Source organism: Dromiciops gliroides, chromosome 3 (assembly GCF_019393635.1).
Source record: "Dromiciops gliroides isolate mDroGli1 chromosome 3, mDroGli1.pri, whole genome shotgun sequence".
Lineage (NCBI taxonomy): Eukaryota > Metazoa > Chordata > Mammalia > Microbiotheria > Microbiotheriidae > Dromiciops > Dromiciops gliroides.
In genome coordinates this window covers 579,129,737-579,142,739 of record NC_057863.1, presented here as the reverse complement: position 1 = coordinate 579,142,739, position 13,003 = coordinate 579,129,737, and the positions used below count along the sequence as shown (strand labels likewise).

Sequence of the window (13,003 nt, the reverse complement as noted above, 5' to 3'; positions counted from 1 at the left end):
GGAAACAGTGGGGAATACATTTGAAATCCTTTCTGATCTTCCTGACTCACTTTGGCCTTCTTTATCTTCTGATGTGGGACACCTTAAATCTGCTATCCCTGTTGCCTTTAAGACCAAAGTAGGCCCCCTACCATTCATTCCATAGTATCTTTTATCTAGGGTAGCTATTGAGGGAATTTCACATGTAATTGATGCTTTAAGGGATCAAGGCATTATTTTCACCTGTAACCACTCCCCTTGTAATACGTCTATAATCCCTGTTAAAAACCTAAGCCTGGGCAAACCTGTTTATCATTTTATACAAGATATGTGTGTGATTAACTCTTGTTATATTTAGGCAATCTAATCCTGCCACTGTCATTTCCTCAATCCCTTGAGAAGCCACATACTTCATAGTAGGAGATATCTGTTCTGCTTTCTTATCAATACAAGTGCTCTCTTCAGGTCCCTCTTTTTATGATGGCTAGCCAAAGGATAATGCTATATTAGACTTCATAGTCATGTGGGACATACTTTACACAGAGCCAGAGCTATTGGGCCTCATGGGTGTTGGGTCTGCCAACAACTCCATATGAGCTCTCTTCTCTCCTGGGTACCTATTTATGTTTACCCAAATGAAACAATACCACAACTTTCAGGTAAAGACAGTGACCACATGTTTCCAAATAGGCCATTTGCCTCTTTTATATTTGTCTTTTGTGAAATTACTAGAAATAATTGGAAACCACATAAATGGTTATGACCAGCCCTGGTAACTTTTAAACCTCTTGAAAATTTCCAGTTTTATGCATCATTTAATATGTTCTATTAATATTAGATCTCCCCACTCCCACTTATTAAACCTCTTCCTATCTTTGGTGTATGTGTTAAGAAACATAAGAGCCCAGGAGCTACATAGGAAGGAGATCATGAAAAATGTGTAATGATTAGAATGATGCCACCTGCTGGAGAGCTACTGTAGGAAAGCTCTGCCATGAGGAGAAGGCATCTGAGGGCAAGCCATGTGGCTTTTCTTTGGCGTCAGGAAGTGACATTTGCTTGTGAGAGGAAGAAGGGGCGAGGCTGCCTCTCTCACTATCTTTCGCCAGGACTCTCATGGAGAGCAGAGCAGGAGAACTGTAGCTCCCCGAGATAGACAGCTGAATGTAGGCCTCTTTCTCTCTCTCTTCACCAAATTCTTATTCTCCTTAATAAATGCTGAAAAGTCTGAGTCTTGCTAAGGCTTATAATTTATTGGTGACCACTCATTAGATTTTAGACAGACTAGCTAGAATTTTAGCCCCTTACAAATTCACTTGCGCTAAAGCCCACCTCTTTAGATTTGATAGTAGAGACTCTGAAAACATGACTTTTCCAGTTGTGACTATTCATTCACCATTAAGCCCAGAATAAATATGTGGATTGGTGATCCCAGAACAATTTCATATCTGTAATACATCAGCTTACTTCTTTCTTCCCTCATGTTGGCCTGGTACATGTGGGAATTACCAACATGGCTCCACTTCTATAGGTATTTGACCACTCTATAGGCCTCATAGAATAAACAAGTGCTAGAAATTTAGGTGCCTGGTGGAATACATAACAAAAGAGATCCAGACCTAATTATGTGGCCACCTCCAATGCTGCACAGATGTTCTTTTGGGCCATTGCACCCACATTTAGAATGATGGCAATAAATGATTCAATTAGAAACATTTCTGCTGAGGCTGAAAGGTTAGCTTGGGATATAACTTAAGTCATTGCTCAGACAACTAAAGCTGCCTTCTTCCTTTGGGAAGAGATTGAAAGTCCTGCACAATTGATTGGCTTTGGATCTTCTCACTTGTTGCTTCAGGGGGAACCTGTGCTCTTATTAATCAGTCCTGTTGTACCTCTGTTAATAGGTCAGGGGAAGTTTTTACAAATGTCCATCAGCTTCAGAGAGCTGTAAATGACACAGCAAATTGTACAAGAAACCCATAGGATACCTAATAAAGGCTCATGATGGAGCCCATCTTCATGGTTTATGTGGTTACAGGGTTTGGGTCTGTTGGTAGTTATAATTAGATGGGGTTTTTATTATCATGGGGATTTTTATTCTTTTAAAATTATGCTTTAACTGTTGTACTAGAATATGCTCTAGTCTTTTGCCAAAGGAGAAACTTTTAGTGGTACACACAACATAGAATGAATATGGTGATGATGTTATAGACAACTTAAAAGTAAGGAATTCATGGAGATATTAAATTGATCCCCCAAGGTAATGTGAATTTAATTATTAATATAGTGATGGACATTATGCACTAATAAATAGTGTTGCTAATCATTCACAATTGTCATGTAATTTATGTGTGATTTATAATTATTTTTATAGCATTATTTGGAATTATTGTATATTGCAACTATATCCTTAGATAAGAAGCTAATTCACATCCTTTGTTATCATTGTTTATCCTCAATGGTGAAATCCATATGAGCCTTTGATGATTGGAATTGGTCATTTAAGACATTATGGGACTGGTAAGTGATATTATTCTGAGTCTGACTTTAGGTATGACCATCAAGGAATGCTATTGAGCCAATGATCCATGATGCCAGGAACCCTATGGAGTTTCATATACATAAACTGTAGGTGGAGTTATTATGTAAAAGGCTAAAATAACTTTTGGCACTGACTGAGGTAGGATTCTCCTGATTCAATTTCCCCAATATGACACTTGAAATTGTAACATCCCATCTGGCTGGTTTTGGGCCTGGCTCAGTGCAATTGGCTATCTGTATAACTTTTGCCTAGAATTATCATGAAGTTAGGAAAAATTTATTTTTTTTTTACTGTATAATTATTTCTCTATTTCCTCATGCTAAATTCCTATAATCATGTCAGATGTCATGTGATAGACACAATATTGAATTTGGTCTTGACATCTATTATTAGCTATGTAAGGTCCTTTATTTTTTATGAGGATAATTGGGAAAATGATGCAAAGAGTTGTGAAATCAGGATATGAATTTGTTTCTTAGTTAATATCACAATTGTCTCAGTCCTATGTTAAAGAAGGGGATATCAGCATAGCTTATGGTTTATCTTGCCTTAAAGGAATGCCCACTAGGGGTTATTTATTTGAACAGGGATGGAAGTTGAAAATGTTTCTGATATGCACAGTTATACAATCAATCACTCAATGTACTTTTGTATATCTTCCCTGAACCTTTTGTTACAACTGAAGTTAACCTAGCAATTTTTATATGAATTCATTTTTGTACCAGAGACCATCTCCTTATATAAAGGAGTCTGAGATTCCTTAGTAGAATGTAAGCCTCCAGATGGGGGATTGAATAATGCCAAGTATAAAAATTGGGTTTTAATTTTCTTTTTGTACCTAAGTTTCATATGTAAAATTAGATATCCTAAAACTGTGAAAAATCTCTAATATAAAAGGTTCCAAATTTGATTAGACATAAGATTTTGAGCTAACTTTCATTGTCTGACTTGGTTATTGGCACAGTAATTTAAAATTGTGATTAGATCAATTTTGAATGATATTTTAATAGAGAAAAAAGATCTCTAAGTGACCCCCAGTCTAAAGAAGACAATCACCTGGGAAGAACTTCTCAGAGATCACACCTGGGATAGAGAGCTGTATCAGATGGTGTCCTGAGAACCAGACAGCACAGGACACTTTTGAGATTTAAATGGACATTTTCTTTTTTGTCTTTCTTTTCCCTTTCTGTACATTGTCTGCAAGGTCTAATTACTAAAGAGAACTGCCCCCCCCCTTTAATTTTTGTCAATGCGATGCTCAGTTTTTCCCCCTTTTCCTTTCACTTTGTTACCCATTATAAACCCCATGGTTAGGACCGTTTGATTAAGTGTAATCAAGTAATGTCAGCTAGTGATTTATTGAGGAAAACTTTGTTTCTCGATTAGAATCAGATGGGTGATTATGAGAAAATAATTATTAATGACCAGCATATGGGGAACTTCAAATTCCCCTTTGCATTACAAGCTGTCAGCTAGACTTGTTGTCCCCCTCAGGACCACACCCAGAGAGTAGCCAGCATCCTGTCACAGTCTGGCTGGGGTCTGAATTTGGATTACCATATAGAGAGATATTGTCCTGAATCAAGAGAAAGTTCAGTCCTTTTGAACTGATGTAATCTGCCTTTAATTACATGAACCAATTAGATTTGATTGATGTAAAATGACTCACTTTATATCAAAAAAGGATAAAAATCTGTACAAGTAGGCATTCTGCCTCTCTCAGAGAGAAAGAGACAAAGAGACAGAGAGACAGAGACAGAGAGACAGAGAGATAGAGGCAGAGAGACAGAGACAGAGAGACACAGAGAGAGAGACAGACAGAGACAGAAAAACACAGAGAATTCCTGTCTGTCTTTCAGTCTGTCTGTCTATGTCTGTCTGTCTTTCTGTCTGTCTCTCTTTGGACCATGAGAAGCTAGAGAGCCCTTTTGTTAATCCCTAACCCATAGAGTTTGATAAATTGATAATGTGCTTGCCTCAAGCTGGTGTCTCTTGTAATTATTTTAAATGCAACAGTGGGTAGTGATATGTAGAGGTTACAATGGCAAAGATCAAAATAAACTTACCTGAGTTATGAATGCAAGAAAGCTCAAGGATGAGGTACATTAGGTCATTCCACTTTATGGTCCAGATCATGGCTAAAAGGAACACAACCAGAAAGATGCAAAGAACAAACAAGGAGTTTGGTACCTCTGAGCCACATGCTTTGTGCTAGTCTCCCCATGAGAAGTCCAAGGATTTCTTTCATGGTTTCCCTCCCCCCACCCTTCCCTTCCCTTGCTCCTAAGTAAACTACCACCTTATTCTAACTACTTTTGTGTGCAAGAGGGTATAATTCTTTAAAGAGGAATTCCTAAGAACCCCAACCCCTGATCAAAATCCGTACCCCATTTCCCCCCATAACATTTTGGGCGCCGACGTCTGTAGGGACACAGGAATTTCCTCTTTCCTCTTGGCACACAAAACTGGGGGGTGGGAACCTCCCTTCTGGGTTTCCTTTCTCCCTCTCCTGCCTGACTCAACCTCCCATTTGAGTCACAGAGAGGTAGAGAGAGGATCAGCTTTCACAAGCGACAGCGGATGGCAGCCTGAGTCTCCCTCCCTCGCCGAAAGCTCAAACAGACGTCTGAACCATGCTTGGCACACAAAACCTAGAGGTAGGGCCCTACCTTCTGGGTTTCTCTTCTCCCTCTCCCACTGGACTCAACCTCCCATTTGAGTCACAGAGAGGTAGAGAAGGTCGGCGTCTGCATGACAGCAGAGAGCAGCCTGGGACTCCTAGATGTCCAAACCACACTCAGACCCTCAGACTACACATTTCTGGTCTATTCCATCTAGGCTCAGGGATTCATGGCAGATACCCATTGTGCCTATGTGTCGCCTCCCACCCTCTGGATTCTCTGGGCCTCTCACAGCTCCGCACACTCCAGGCCTTCTCCACTTCTCTCCCTTCCCCCTCCCTTGCGCCATGATTTCTTTGACCCCCAGTCAGCATGAAGCAGTTTCAGAAGAATCTTTGTCCCCTTTCCTTATATATAGAGAAGTGGGGAAATGTCATGGGGTGCAGAGCACCCCAGAATTTCTCTGGGGCACACCGAGGAATCTTCTACTAAACCAGAGGACAGATAACACCTAGAGAGACAAGCGGAACCAAATTGGACTGATCTAGCTTCGGATTCCCACCCTTCATTCTGGTGTCCCTTGGGTGTGGCTGCAGCCTTTGTGTCCTGAAGGGAGAGCCACCCCTCACCGAATTCCTTTAGTCACTACCAGTGGGGGATGGTCCTCTACTCCTCACCCAATTCCCCAGCTACCCCCAGTGGGGGATGGTCCTCCCTCACTAAAGGAACTTTTCACAGGCAAATGGTCCACTCCCATCAGTCCTCTATAAAAGTACCTTCCAGTCTCCTGTTTGAGGAGTTTGGTACCTCTGAGCCATGTGCTTTCTGTCAATCTCCCCATGAGAAGTCCAAGGATTTCTTTCATGGTTTTCCTCCCCCCACCCTTCCCTTCCCTTGCTCCTAAATAAACTACCACCTTATTCTAACTAAAAAAAAAAAAAAAAGAACAAACAAGGATGCTGGCAGCAAAGGGGAAGATAACAGATACTGAAAATTGTTCCCACTGACCCCTTAGCCCTAGGAATCAAGAATGTTGTCTCAAACTCTGGGCCATTTAATGACACAATAAAAAGGACAGAAACCAAGGTCCAGATTGTGTCTATCACACCTCGTCTACCCCTCTTCTTATAGATCTCACAGGTCAGACTGGTCCCCACACACCCCATATTCATTTCAACCTCCATACTTGAGCTCACACTATTTTTCTAACCTATAATGCCTACTCCTTTTTACTTATTCCAATGTTTCAATATCTAACTCAATGGGCCACATGCTCCCTGAAGACTTGTTACATTAACTACTTGCTCATTGATTTAGTATCTCTTGAGGGTATGAGAGTATTTCACTTCTTGGTCTCAAGGGCTCACATGGAACATGGCACAGATCTAAAACTTTATAAGCCCAGAACATAGATGACAGTTGATTGATGAATGTGGAAAGCAGGCTTTCCTAGAAATGCTGGGGTTGGAGCTTCTCTAAATTGCCAACTGATTCCTTGGTAGCAGAGTGTGCTGATGGTCTAGATTTCATTTTGTTCAATCATTCAAAGGATGAAAGTTAGTAGCCTGAGTATGTATGTAGAAAGTAAGATATATTAGATCTCTTGTGATTGAGTGGGAATATAATGGAGGCTACATATGTCACAAATATGAACAACATCTTTACCTAAATTAACCACATGCTAGGGCATAAGAGTCCATCCTTACATATAGAAAATTTTTTATAAAAACATACTTTTTTGATCAAATGGAATAAAAATGACAATTAATGAGTCCTTTGAAGAAGAATTGACCCCTGGACTTCTAGATTCAAAACAAGTCCTTGTTCAGTGTGGCAGACTGCCTCACAAGCTTCCTCATACAATTCCATCTGCCTCTTAGACATCGTAGCCAGAAAGGGCTGATTAACAATTGATCTCTCAAACAATAAGTGGTCAAAAGATATTAACAAGCATTTTTAAAAATAAAGAAATAAAACAATTTATACTCATATGAAAAATGCTCTAAATCATCATTGATTCTGAAATGCAATTTGAAACAAATTTGAGACATCATTTTATACCTATCAGATTGGCTAAAATGTTTGAAAGGGCAAGCAAGAAATATTGGAAGGGATGTGAAAAAAATTTGGACACTAATTCATTGTTGGTGGAACTGTGACCTGATCCAAACATTTTGCCAACCATTCTGTAATTATGTCTAAAGAGTTACTAAACTATGTATACCCTTTGACCTAGGAATACCACTATTAGGTATGTTTCCAAAGATGATTAGGGAGAAAGGAAAATAACATCTATGCTTTAAAATGTTTATAGCAACCCTGTCGGTGGTGGCAAAGAAATGGAAATTGCAGAGATGCCCATCAATTGGGGAATGGCTAAACAAGTTGTGGTATATGATTGAGATGGAATACTACTGGCCAATAAGAAATAATGAACTTGATGATCTTAGAAAAACATGGATAACTTTGTGAGAATTAGAATGGTACCCCCTACTGGGGAGATACTGTAGGGAAGCTCCGCCATGAGGAGAAGGCATGTGAGGAGAAGCCATGTGACTTTAGCATCTGGGAGTGACCTTTTCTGGGGTTTGGAAGGTCAGTCAGACATCTGGAACTTGCATCTGTAGAGCCACCTGTTAGTTCTGTCAATCAGGGCTGCCAGCCAATTAGCTTGGAGCTATGTGCATGTGGACTGCCCTGTTTCCTGTTTCACAAGAGGCTTCTGGGAGGAGGAAGGAAGTGTTGGGGTCTTTTGGGTTCCTGACCTCAGCTTGGAGGGGTCGGATGCTGGGGTCTATTTAGATAGTTAGAGAAAGTTTGCCTTTTACCTCTTTCTCTCTCTCTTCTCCAACTTCTGATTGCACCTTGATAAATATTTAAAAGTCTAAAATCTTACTAAAGCTTCTAATTTGGGGTGATCACTCATTAGATTTTAGACATCATAGCTAGAATTTAGCCCCTTACAACTTGCATGAAATAATGAAGAGCAAAATGAGCAAAACCAAGAGGACATTGTATACAGTAACAGCAAAATTGTTTTAAGAACAACTTTGAGTGAATGAGACATTTTGATTAATATGAATACCCAAATAAACTAGAAAGAACAGATAAAAGAATATACTATCTGCACCCAAAAAAAGAACTAAGAAGTAGAAGTATGTATAGAATAACTTCATATATATATATGTGTGTGTGTGTGTGTGTGTATGTGTATGTGTATGTATATATATGCACCCACACAACCCACCCTAGAGATGGGCAACATTAGACATAACTATGTATATATATATATATATATATATATATATATATATATATATATATATATATATATATACACACACACACACACACATACACATGTGCATACATATAAACACCCATAAATATATGTATATATAAATGTGTGTTTGTGTATGTATGTTTGTATGTATGTATACACATATTTATGTCTAATCCTGGCCATCTTTAGGGTGGGTTAGAGGGGAAGAATAAAAAGAAAAAAGAAATTTACATCATAACTCTATTATATATTTAAAAGGAATAGCAAGTAGTACATAACAGATTTGCAGTTTCATGTGCAATCATCTTTTTAAAAATTAAACTGTGTTATGTAAATCCTTGTTTTAAAAAATAAATTAAAAATAATATAAATAAAAACTAAAAAAAAAACCCCAAACCTTGAATCACCTGCATTTCCCAAGTGTCTGAAACTGGGCTATAGCCCAAAGAAGAATCACAACCACAAAAATGGACACAAGCTCTTTGGAATAAAGTCCCTTCCAACAAAAGAACTACCCCAACCCAACCACAGGTGAAAAGGGAGTTCCTGCTGAGGGCTCTGGCACTCACCTGGGTTTCTACAGAATAACAATCTTCTAGGCACATTCTCAGTCAGAAAGGAGAAGAGAATTCATCCCATCAGAACCTGACTCCACTGAGGCCCCTTGTAGTTAAGCAGCTTGGTGAAGAGACTGCTGGGCTTGGAGTCAGAAAGACCTCAAGGTCAAATTTTAATTACTCACTTAACAGACTGAAACTGTATACATCTGGCAGGTGTTACCTAATCTGCAAAATGGAAAAAAAAACCTGGCCCTTGTTCCCAACGGACAGGATTGTTAGGAGGTCCCCAGTAAATAAAGAATAAAGTACCGACACAAAACTAAAAACAAATGTTGGCAAAGAAGAAATATGTGATGACAGGCCCTTCCTCCCTCTGACACACACACATTGGTCCAGATCTCAGAGTCCATGGATATGGAACATTGTATAAAACATCAGATTTAAAAAATATATTGATTATTTTGTTTTGTACTCTCTTCTTCCCATTTTCCTTTCTTCTATTTAATTCTTTGTTAGAAGGACTGGCTCTCTAGGAGGTGGAGAAACATGGGGAAACATGGGCCATGTGAAACCAGAAACATCAGTAAAAACCCATTTTAAAATAAGTCTGTGGGGCAGCTAGGTGGCACAGTGGACAGAGCACCAGCCCTGGAGTCAGGAAGACCTGAGTTCAAATCCGGCCTCAGACACTTGACAGGTACTAGCTATGTGACCCTGGGTAAGTCACTTAACCCCAATTGCCTCACCCTCAAAAAAACCCAAAAAACAAAAACAAAAAGGCTTTAAAAAAAGAAAGAAGTCTGTAACAACCCTTTGGGGCCCACTCCTCCAGCTCACACCCTCCCTCCTTGGATTCTACTAGTGCACAAGTCTCCAATTGGGTCATTATACATCAAACAAATCTAAATGGTTAGCATTATTTAAATCTAATTGATTGACATAACTTGAAGATGGGCTATATTAAAATGAAGTCCAAGGATGATATCAGAGTAAGGAATGCAAGACACTGTCCCCCCCACCCCAATCAAGCTGGTCAAAGCAAAATCTGGGTGTAGTTTAATCTCATCAGTAAATCCTTGGGCTATCTAGACAAAAGAATCTAAGACTCATTTTGTGATCTTAGGGTCTGGGTTAGTATATGACCTAGATGAGATTGGATGAAATCTCTGAAGGAGAGTTTCTTTCAGTGGAAGGGAAAGGAGAACTAAGAGAGATCTCTGGGTCCCCCAAGGTGTTGATTATTAACAATTATTTCTCACATGGCCAATATAATAAAATTATAATTTTACCTAAACTAATTTAAATATTCAATGCAAAGCCAATTAAATTATCAAAAAATATTTTACTGAATTAGAGAAAAATAACAAAATATATTATAAGAACAAAAAGTCAAGAATATAAAAGAAAGTGATGAAAAATGTAAGGGAAGGAGGTTTAGCAGTACTTAAATTACATTATAAAGTAGTAATTATTAAAACCATCTGGTACTGCCTAAGAAATAGAAAGGTAGATTAATAGAGAAGAGTAGATGTACAAATCACAGGAACAAATAGATAGAGTAACCTTGTATTTGACAATTATAAAGATTTAAGATTTTCGGATAAGAATTAATTATTTGATATAAATTATTGAGAAGACTAGAAATCAGTATAGAAGAAATTGGGGAAAGGCCAATATCATACACCATTTACCAAGAAAAGGTCAAAATACATACATGACTGAGAAATAAGGGATATTTCAAAAGATATGAACAACGTTGAACATATTACTTATGAGACATGGATAGGGGAACAATTTATGAATAAACAAGAGAAATGGAGAAAAGTAAGGTTTAAAAAAGATAATTTTGATTCCATTAAATTAAAAAAAGGTTTTGTACAAATAAAACCAATGTAGACAAGATCAGAAGGAAAGCAAAAAATTGGGGGAGTGGGAGGGCTTAATACACATTATCTCAGATAAAGGTCTCATATCTCAAATATGTAAAGAACTCTATAAAATATGTAAGAATGCAACTCATCCCCCAGTTGATAAATGGTCAAAAAAGATGAACAGGCAGTTTTCCAATTAAGAAATCAAAACAATTTATAATCATATGAAAAATGCTCTAAATCATTATTGATTAGAGAAATGCAATTTGAAACAAGTTTGAGATAACATTTTACACCTATCATATTGGCTAAAATGTTTGAAAGGGAAAGCAACAAATGTTGGAGGAGATGAGAAAAAATTGGGACACATTCATTGTTGGAAATATGAATTGATTTTGGAGACAATTTGGAATTATACCCACAGAATTATTATACTACCTATTCTCTTTGACTCAAAAATATCACTACTAGGTCTGTTTCCAAAGATTATTAGATAAAAAGGTAAAGAACATATATGCCCTAAAATCTTTATAGCTTCTCTCTTTGTATTGGCAAAGAACTGGAAATTACAAGGATGCCCATCAATTTGGAAATGGCTGAACAAGTTGTGGTATATGATTATGATGGAATACTACTGGGCTATAAAAAATGATGAGTTCAATGATCTTAGAAAAACATCTTAAAAAACCAAAATAATGAAAAGCAAAATGAACAAAATGAAGAGAATATTGTATACAGTAACAGCAATGTGGTTTTAAGAACAACTTTAAGTGAATAAGTCATTTTGTCTATTATAAATACAAAAATTAACTACAAAGGGCATATGAAAGAATATGCTATTGGCATAATAAACACAAGTATGGATAAAATGATTTTCCATATATATACATATTATGTCTAATGGTGGTCATCTCTATGGTGGGGTGGTAGAGGGAATAATAAAAAGGCAAAAAAACAAAAGAAATTTACATGATAAGTTTATTATATAGTTAAAAGAAATACCAAGTGATACATAACAGATTTACAGTTTATGTGTAATCACCTTTTTATTATACAATTATTTGAAAATGCTTTTTTAAATTCCATAAGTAACATATTAAATAAATAAAATTTTAAAGAGCCTGACCCACCTGTATTACCCAAGTTTCTGAGACTGGGCTACAGCCCAAAGGAGAGTGACCACCATGAAAAGCACCTTTTGAGAAGCACCAATGTCATGGATAGAAGAACCTCAGAAATGATTTATTTAGATATTATTTAGAGGTAGGAAAACTGTGTTGGAGTCTCTCAGTGGAGGATGTTGTAGATGCTAGAAAGAAGACTTCTGTTGAGAGGGCGGTTGGACCAGATGTCCTCTGAATCCCTCCCACTGCTGAGCCCATGATAGTCAGGGGAACAAAAATTCTATTTGAAGTCCAAAGTTTGAGATTTGTCTTTGGCAGAGCTGTGTGACCCTGAATGAGACCCTTTCCTATCTGAATCTTACTATTCTCCTCTAAATCTTAATATTCTCCTCTGTAAAATAAAAATAATAAGATTTGAGGTAATTTGTTCCAGAAAAAAAAATAATGGTTTTGCAAATCCTGCCTCTGACGCTTACTGCCTGTGGGTCATTGGGAAGTTCCTTTACCCTCCATGGTAAAATCCATATCTACAAATTGAAGGAATTGGAACTGATTCCACTGAGTTCCTTTGTAGTTATAGATCTAGGCAGCTAAGCAGCTTAGTGCAGAGCCTGCTGGCTTGGGATCAGGAAGACCCCAAGGTCAAATTTGAATTTCCCTATCAGACTGAGGCTAAGTCTACATCTCCCAGCAGGTGTTTCCTTATCTCCAAAATGATAATAACAACCTTGTTCCCAACTGATAGGGTTGTTAGGAGGCCAACAGGAAATAAGGTACAAAGCACAAACAAAAAACTAAAACCTTCTCCTCTCCCCCTCCACCTTTCTGGTCATCTTATACCTTCTTCCCAACAATATTCTGCCACCCAGTGACATTGGCTTCCTTGAGGTTCCTCAAATAATATCCACTTCCCATTTTGAAACCTTTTCCCTGGCTACCAGACATAAACTAGAATTCTCCTCCTTCATCTCTAGATTCTCATTTCCTTCAGATATGTTAAAATGTCACATTTTGCAAGAAGCC

The 13,003-nt window shown here is 37.9% G+C and overlaps 1 protein-coding gene across 1 annotated transcript in view; it reads right to left on the bottom strand.

Annotated features, from left to right (window-relative positions):
* LOC122747981 (selection and upkeep of intraepithelial T-cells protein 2-like) overlaps window positions 1-12,076 on the bottom strand; it is an 83,771-nt gene extending 71,695 nt beyond the window's left edge. The window contains exon 1 of the mRNA XM_043993733.1: window positions 11,987-12,076. The gene's annotated coding sequence lies outside the window, so the exon portion shown is untranslated. The remainder of the gene's footprint in view (window positions 1-11,986) is intronic.
* Window positions 12,077-13,003: the final 927 nt, after the last annotated feature.